General features: G+C 40.4%; 1 pseudogene; it reads right to left on the bottom strand.

Annotated features, from left to right (window-relative positions):
• Positions 1–6,728: 6,728 nt before the first annotated feature.
• On the bottom strand, positions 6,729–9,066 carry LOC137105044 (uncharacterized; annotated as a pseudogene).
• Between the last annotated feature and the right edge of the window lie 500 nt (positions 9,067–9,566).

Genomic DNA, 9,566 nt, shown 5'->3' with positions numbered 1-9,566 from the left:
ATTCATGTACAGTATACTCATGGCCTAAGCAAACAACCCCTAGGTATTTTTAAATACCTAGAATACTGGGAACTGTGACAAGAGCTAAATAATGACTATATGTAACATTAAAGGGGTCCCAATTAGTGACAAAGTCAAAGAACTGACATGAACACCGTCAGTTAACCTTGGCAATAACAGGAAAAACTTTTTACTACTTTAGCACTACTTATTTAACCAATAGTAATCCTTGTAAATTGCTCTAAAAGTGTGATGGAAAATCAAGTATGAATAATTTTAATGCTTGTTTTTTGTGTAAAATGTATTCATTTTACTTATGCAGGATGTTGCCTTGGCTTCATATCCATGTTTTTGTTCTGTAGAATTGCTCAAGGTCAGCTATATGGTAGACTTCCCAAGTTACACCAAATTCCTATCTGCTTAACGTATGTTGGAAAAGTTACCATAAAAGGAGAAAGCTGGACGCAGCAGCCTGAGGGGATAAAGAGTATTCTGCCGAGAAACAGAAGGATATAAATTCATGTTCAGTCCTTAGAACTGCACTGGATGGAGGCTTGAAACTCTGTTGGTGCACTTCTCTCTTGCAAGAAAATAAAGCTCCTAAAGACATCCTGGATGTGTAAGCTTCTTTTTACACTGGAGGTGTCTGTCATCAGTAATTGACGAATTTTGCCAAAACAATTTGGCATCACAAACAGGATCTGTGAGTGGCTGCTGGAGGAGAGAGTGAACAGTGGTTTGCAAGTGTCCTGGAAAAGAAACAAACTCCAGCCTCAACCTCTGCTGCAAGAATAAACGAGAGATGGATGACTGAACACATACCTCCTTTAGTTGCTGTTGACAGATTCACAAACTCAAAATTAATACTGGTCCACACGGACACAGGGGTTAGTTGAAAAGAAGTTTTCAAATTAATTCTATTGAGCTCAGGTTGCCATTCTTGGTTGAATTAATCTGAACAAATCGGGCAACTCCTAAGCAATGAGGAGGGCATTGATAGTTAGGTGTCATTACCTAAAAACTTAGTTGGGGAATAAAGGGAAAAAACCAAGTTGGATGAAGGGGCCAACCAATAGCACTAGTAATTGGGAGCTGAAGAGCCGTGCATGGGCTTCACATGGGGAATGCGGGAAATCAAGGGGGTCTTGGACCCTCAAGGTCCAATTCTTGAGATTATGAAAGCAAGTATGGTGACAAAAGTCTTAATGTTTAAAATTTTATCTTTTCTCAAGGTGGTTCCTTCAGGAAAAATAAACTCATAAAATTAGATGAAAAATTGTTGAAACAAAAAACAAAAACGTAACAAGTTCTTCTTGTGTAATGTGTGCAGCTGCAAGACTTTTAATTTTCACAATTCCCATCATCTTTGATAGCAGTTGCTGCACTCATCCATCTGTTCAGGGAACCAAACGTGCAGATAATTTCAATGTTGCAGGAGAAGCCAACTGTGACTGGGAAGTTCTACACATGATGGGGTCAGGAGAAATAGCAGACTGGGTATCAAAGGAGTCACATACCAAAATATTCCTGAGCCAGGCCCATCTTAATATATAATCTGCTCCACCTGCAGACTTTATTGTTTCAGCAGAAAAATGGCAAGTGGCGAGGATCAAGGACATTTTCCTAACTGTGCCATCACTTGGCAGATTAACAATGGCATAATGAATGCAAGTCGATTAGGAACCAATTTTTCATTTTCCTCCAGACCCTTATTATTTAGCAAACCAAACACATGCCTTGACAGAAATCTGGTGAATCTGTGGAGGAAAACCACAACAGGCTGCACCCCAGAAGACTCTAACTCCAGAAGACTCTACCCCAGAAATGGACAGGAACATGCACGCAAGTGATATTTGTGTCACCAGTGAAGGTGGGAGTTGAACATGACACCTCACCACACTCCAAGGGGAAGAGCAGCAGCAGGCTCCTAGAAGGGTGCCAGATGAATACAAAGCCAAAAACCTAATAGCTGCAGGATTTGAGTCTTCTGTGTGCCATTAATGAAAATGTGGATTGGATGAATTACATATATAACAACCAACAGCGATTCATAAGAGTTCTTGTTGCTATGGATGGCACCATGTTTAACCATCTCTCAGAAACAGAGTGTTACCATATGTGAAATAAAATGTTCAATTTTTTATTTATTTTTTGTCCTTTTGGCTTATCCCGTGAGTTCAGTATCGCTATAGCGGATCATTGTCCGCATGTTGATTTGGCACAGTTTTTACGCCAGATGCCCGTCCTGATGCAACCCTCCCCAATTTCTACCGGGCTCGGACCGGCACTGCACAGCTGGGGATGAGAGTGGGCTGTTAGGGGTTCAGTGTCTTTCCCAGAGACACTTCGACATATAGCCAGGGCTGGAGATTGAACCACTGACCCTGTTGTCCGTGGACAACTGCCTTTACCAGCTACCTCAGGCCAAGCTGTGTTTGGCAGAAACAGTGCATATCATCAAAAAAAAAAACCACACCATCCCTCACCATGAAGAATGACTGTGGTAGCATCATGCCCTGGAGATGTGTCTCCACCTATATAAGCATCCCAGGTGTTGCTGCTGAGGGTAAAATGAAGGCAACAAAATACAGTATGGGAAAATCCTGGAGGACAATGATTGCAAAATATGTAATTAATGCGACTTCATACCTATTAAAACTGCATATAATTTGTCACATAACGTGTTATTTGTGAGTTAATCACATGGGTCGATGGATAGAACATTTCTTAGATGTTCTGGCCAAATAAGTGAGTCAGAGCTCAGCCAGACAAACATACGGCTGGACTTAAAAAAGGGATGTTCTTACAATCCCTGGTAAATGTTTTGCTTATGCAACGCTTTATCCAAAGTGCTTTACAGTGTTGCTTCTCATTCACTAATTCACACACGCTCACATGGTGGCGGTGGCTGCCATGCGAGGTGCTTACCTGATCCACCGGGCACAACTTGGGTTTCAGTGTCTTGTCAGGACACTGACTCAGAGATCCGTTGATAACTGCCTTACCAACTTAGCAACTGAGCTATAGCCGCCCATTATGCAAAACAAATTGTAGAGTCTAGATTTTCAAAGCTGGTTGGGGCCTATACACACAAGCTCAAAGCTATAATTGCTTCCAAAGTTTTATCTCCAAAATACTGACTAAAATAAAGTGGATAATGTAAAGTAATTCCAAATACACAAGAAAATACGCATAATTGTTTCAATTTAAAATAGTCATTAACTGTTGATCAGTGTAAAAAAAGAAAATCTATTTGACCACAATGCAATGTTGTACTGAAGTGAGGACCGAAGATGGATCAGACCAAAATAATCTGCTCTGCAAAATACATATTATTATATGTCCATGTAGCATTGAATTGTGCAAATTATCATCTTGAGGGTTCTTTAATTTCTTTCAATATTGTAGTGAGCTGATGGACTCCTTATCAAATGTCCACTGTCCAAATGTGGAGTAAAAAGTAATTATCATAGTATGAGCTTCTTGTATGATGAGACCCATCACTTGCACTAAATTACTGACAGTGAGCAGGTTTCAGTAAGTTAGGAGGAGGAGGACTGCCTCAAGCTACCTTTAGCATTAAAATGGTTATTAAATTAATTTAGTTCCAAAGTTGTAACTCTGCACGATTGGAGTCACAGCGTTGAAATTTGAATGTCCCTTGAATTTTTTATTTTAACTTCAAACACGTGATAGTTTTACATCTCTTCTAAAAGTCTGGACAAGTGGATATTTACACCTGTTCATGACACTAAATTAAAACCCATCAGGATTCATCCTTTGGGAACAATATAGATCTACACCTGATTTAATGCCATGATTTCCTTGAAACATTATTCAGTATAAATCATTTTGGAAAAAGAGCCCAAAAGACAAGCATTGATCAACAGTGTGCTAAGTGAAATTATGCCAGATGAACAGAATGAGGGGGTATTAGTCTTTTACTTATTTTTCATCAACACCACCAAGGTACTAATGCTGGTTAAGAGGTAGGTTCAACATGTGAATGTTCTTAGAATCAGTTTGCTAACAAGCATCACAATAACAACAATAACGGCAGCCTACAACATCTCTTTATACTTCTTGCTCCCTGCACTGCAAGTCTACATTGGGGCAGCACTGGGGCAAACAGGACTGTTCCAACACATTTGTGTTTGTCATTCTGATTGCAAAGGACAATAATTCCAAATTTGTAATTAATGCGACTTGATACCTATAAACACTGAATATATTATGTCACATAACGTGTTATGTATGAGTTACTTCTCGGGCCAAAACATCCAACAAATGTTCTATCCACCTACCCATAATCGATACTGCTTATTGTGATAAGACTGGAGGGAGCTGGAGGCAATTCCAGCTGTCCCAGCTAAGCCAAGATACACCCTGAACAGTCTACGACAGGACTAACATATAAATACAAAACAATTCAGACTCACATTCACACCTACAGTCAATTTAGAGTGACAATTACACAAATTACATGTCTTTACAGTGTGGGAGGAAACCCCCTCGAGCATGATCCAACAAATCTCCAATTACTGTTTTATTATAAGTTAATTCCCAATTTAATCAGGATGATAACATTCAATCAAGCAAAAACATTCCAAAAGTTGACCCTTGTCTTCCAGTGAAGATCATTAACAAAACTGTCAAGGGTCACGAGTTGTAATTAGCTTGCAGCAAACAGGAAAACAAACACAAAGTTATTACATTAATATACAGTCATTCATAAGTGTTCCTCTTTACAAAAGGAACAGTCACTGAGGCTGAAGGGATATTAATCCTACCTTTTTAAGGATTATAGTAACTGACATATTTTCAGCCGAGAGCATCCGCACACATGAAAACTCTGTAGAGAAAGTGAGAAAGAAAATCTATAGTCCATAATTTTTCAGTTTGGTCCACAGGTAAAAAGTCAATGGAACTTTGATCCAAATCCCCTGAACTCAATACAACAGAGCGGCAGCACAATCACAGGATTTGCATAAGGAGAGTAGATGCATAGAACTTTGATCCTAAGACTAAATTTAAAATTTCTCCATGCATACTTTTAATTAATGGTGTTTAATTTAGTAGGGTTATCCATAGTACGCTGGGTAAATAGCTGAGTTAAACACCAAGGAACACGGAAGAATTAGTTTACTTTAAATTCAATACTGACACCAGTATGTGTTCAGTGAGTCTGTTGCAGCAGGCAATTTTCTTTTCTGGCTGGTCAGGGTCTTGAGCTAGCAGGAGAGGCCACTTCATAAGCATGATTGTTGTGTGTTTGATATCTTAGTGAACGATCCCCCCACTCCCCCACACCTTCATCCTCCAAGGATGTCATAGCGGAAGGGCTTGCTGACAGGTCATACCAGTGCATCTATGAGGTAGTGGCAGTGGCTAATAATGTTTCCGTGGTGGCTCAAGCTCTGTCCAATATCACTCATAGCCCTGACTTCTTTAATCCTGACCACACCAGGCAAGATGACCGGCTTTATCCTTCCCCCCTGTGCTCCCATGGCAGTGGCTGCAACTTGGATCTGAGTGTGGTCAGTGTGTTGCTGATACAATACTTACGCTCGGTCTCTTGCCCAATGCTGGAATCATGGCGACCATACCAGTCACAATTGCTTTCACCTGTTCCCCTAACTTTTTAAACCCAGCTCTCCCCATGGTTCTCTGTCAGATCATTGTCTTATTTTGCCTTTGTTATCTGTGTGACAACCTGTCTCATGGTTTTTGGACTACTGTTCATGTGGGTTTCTGTAATCTGTGTCTTGGTCTGAGGTTTGATTTGATTGTCACTCTATGTTGTAGTTGTTCTCTGCCTGTGCACTTCTTGCTTGTGGGTTTTATTCATTTTCTAGTGTAGGTTAGTTTACTTAATGTGTTACATATATATCATACGGTATCATTGTTTTATTTGTTGTTAGGTCCGTCATTCCCCCCTGGATTGTTTGCCTCATTCTTGCGGCTCTTTTTTTGGTTCTCCGATTGATATTCTTACCCTCTATGACCCTGGATTATATGTAGGTTTCTATATTTGTATTAGGACCTATATTTTCCTGTCTCCAGTCTTTGTCACCCGTTCAATTCATGTTTGTTTTCCAAGGCGTCTTTTTGTTTATCCATTCAGCCCTTATTAGATTAAATGTGTGTGCAAATACATGTGCCCAAGTTAATTTCTTGTCCTTGCTTATGTAATCGCCTTCCGAAATTGTGCCAGGTTAGTCCTACTTGTAGGAGTGAATTTATGTTAGAAGTCTTCCTTGTTTTCCTTATAGTTGTTAATAAAGTCTGTTTTCTTACCAAAATCCCCTCTCTGCTTGTTGCACTTGGATCCACACTAAGAACTCAACTGACAGGAGCAAATTTCTCTCAGGTTCTCTCAGGTGACTCCACCTGCTCCTGCAGGGAGCATATTCTGTTTAGGTGTGAGTATGTAAAGCAACCACAAAGGCAAATTAGAGTTACCAATTAACCTAACATGCATGTGTCGGTGAAGATTCTCAGTCGTCCATGGTTGGTTATCCAAAAATTTAATAATGTCAGCTGGACTTGTTTCTTTTGGGTTTCTTCAGTCTGAATAAAACGGCTGGGAAATCCAGTTACTATATCCTTCAGAGTAGGCCTTGGTTCCACTCTGGTCTGAATCCTGCCTCGTTAAGGTGGGAGGTGGGAACTGGGTGTAGTCAACAAGATGCAATAATCACGACACTAATCCCATAAAATAGGAGTCATTAGGTGTGGCCCTCTTGGGTGATGTGTAAAGTGGTCTTAATCTTCCTGGGGATGGATGAAAGGGCCGCATGAAAAATGGGAAGCTGGTGGTGCCTGAGACCTCCTTCTCTGAGAAAAGCATTTTCCATGTGAACATAAATGGCTTAACGCACTCCTCTAATACCATCTGTCTTCTCTGTCCAAGATGTGTACATTGTCATCATCAAACGTGTCTTTTGGCCATCAGGTCTAGCTATACATAGCTGCTTCAGGTCCTGAGGTGTTGCTTCTCCTGGGCTGGGCCATTCATGTGTACAAGCTGTTTGGTTTTTCCAATGTACAGCTCGAAACATTCTTCACTGCACCAGACTCCATACAGTTTTTGGTTTTTCTTGGGTTTAGTTGTTTGGTCTTTCAGGCGGATGAGTATTTGTCTGAGTGTGTTGGTGGGTTTGAAGTAAACAGGTATGTGGTGTTTTCTGAAGATCCTTTTCAGCTTCTCTGACACTCCAGCCATGTAATGAATCACCTGGTTTTTCCTTTGATTCTCTGCTCTGTCTGTCACCCTTCTGAGTCTGGACGCCATCTTGTTTAAGGCCCACTTAGGATAAGCGCAACCCTTGAGAGCTGTCCTGACATGTCTATCCTCCTTATTTTTGTCTTCGATGGAGGTGGGGATGTTTTCAGCCCTGTGGTATACGGTCCTGATGACTCCTAGTTTGTGTTGCAGTGGGTGTTGGGAGTCAAACTGTAGGTACTGGTCCATGTTTGTGGGTTTTCTGTAGATTTCTAGTTCTAGGTTGCCACAACTCTCAACATTACCTGGATGGTCTAGAAAAGCCAGTCTATTGATGTTGATGTCAACTGCATTTATGTGGTCTGTGAAAGCCTGTATCTCCTTAATCTTTACCCAGGTGTCATCTTCATATCTGAACCAGTGGGTTGGTGTTGTCACTGGGAAGGAGTTAAGTGATTTCTTCTCCACTTCCTCCATGTATAGGTTGTCAACAATAGGTGTCACTGGAGAACCCATGGCACAGCCATGTTTCTGTCTGTGCCCTCTGTAGGAGAAGTATTGTATATGTATTTTGTCACTTTGAGATTTGTCAGCAAATGTAAAGTGCTTTATAAATAAAATGAATTATTATTATTAAGTATGTGGTGTTTTGACCAATCTACAAGGGAGCAGATCTGTTCTGGGTTAAAGTTGCTTCTGGTCTTCAGGGTGTCCTCTTTTAGTCTTTTCCTAACAACTGCCAGGCCATAAGTGGTGGGGATGCTGGTGAAGAGGGAACTGACATCAAAGGATACCATGGTTTCATCAGCATCCAGTTTCAGCTCTCTGACTCTGTCTGCAAAATCCTCTGAGTTTTGTATGTGATGATTAGTACGTCCAACTGGCGGCGATAGGATGGTGGCAAAGAATTTTGCCATGTTGCAAGTTACTGAGGTAATGTTGACAATGGGTCTAGGAGGTTCTCCTTCCTTTTGTGCCGACTGCACCGGCTGCCAACCGATGAGAGCACCAGCCCATTCTCATTGCTGACATGTCAAAAAGTGCCTCTTTGTCCACGCCTTCTGAGCTCAGGGAGATAGATGGGGTGGTGGATGGTACAACAAGACACAGGACCTTTCCACAGGAGACCAGGTAGTGACTCTAGTGCCAGACATTGTGTGCTTTAATGATGATTGAAACACAACATGGTTATAGTAAGGAAGTACGTGTGTGTTCTTGTCACTGTTTGCAGCATTTTGTTTTTATGTAATTTATATTGTAACTTAACCTTAGCCTAAAGTAGCTGTTACTTAACCCTAACTCAGTTTTTGTGTGTATATAAAGTCCTTCTCGTGGTATCAAGTGGTAACACGTGTCTAGATGATACACTAAAGAATGTAAAAATGGCCTTAGGAAGTGTCATTATCTGACATTGATGGATGAGAACATGCTGAGAGGAGACTCAAACTCCAAACACACAATGTGATGGAACAATCCAAAGTTTGTGATGCAAAACTCCAATGTCAAGCAACAATCCAAGATCCATAAACAAAAGAAAAGTCTATAATAATGATCAGGATGACTTACAGGGTGAGGCAGAGGAAATGCCCAGAGCAGAAACAGGTTGAAAAGCCGCAGGATCTTCAGAAACAGGATAATTGGTCTCGAGAGTTGAACACCATTGGCAACAAACAATCAGGCAAGAGGGAACTGTAGACAGGCAGGTGAAATAGGATACAGAACAGGTGTGCCACAGCGGCTGATAACAGGGTTGTACCATGTAAGAGGAGGTAAAAAGACTATTACTACATTTGCAACTGCAATTAGCCTGAAAACTGTACCTGATATGTTACATCAATCATTTTCTATCACCAAGCAGGCAGTTTAGCATTTATTTGGAATAATGTTTATTCGGAGCTATACATGCAAAATTCACTTTTATGTAGCTGCTAAATGTTCCCTTGGGACAATTAACATTTTACAGAGTAAATGCATTGCTCAGCACTGCTTACTGCAAAAGAAGTGCCTGCTAAATGTTGTGTACATTGCAATTTGCTAAAAATATGTCATTGAAGTTTATCACTTATTTCTTAAACTAAAAATCTGGACTCTAGATTTAGATACTTAATTCTCACATGCTCTAAATCTAAATTACACTTTTCTATCCCGCAGATTGCTGCAGCCACACTGTGGAGACATTCTGGGAAGGAAAGTAGCAATGAAACACATTAAAGTTCACTTAAAAACTTTTTAAATTGTATTTTTAGATAACACTAATTCCAGATTGATGCTGATGCTGGTTCTCTAGATCATCTAATGACATTTAATTAAATGGATGTATATTGCAGATTTAAATTGGGCT

The sequence above is a fragment of the Channa argus genome, chromosome 19 (assembly GCF_033026475.1).
Source record: "Channa argus isolate prfri chromosome 19, Channa argus male v1.0, whole genome shotgun sequence".
In the NCBI taxonomy this organism is placed as follows: Eukaryota; Metazoa; Chordata; class Actinopteri; order Anabantiformes; family Channidae; genus Channa; species Channa argus.
Note: the sequence above shows the minus strand (reverse complement) of the source record. Positions and strands in the feature narration are given on the sequence as shown.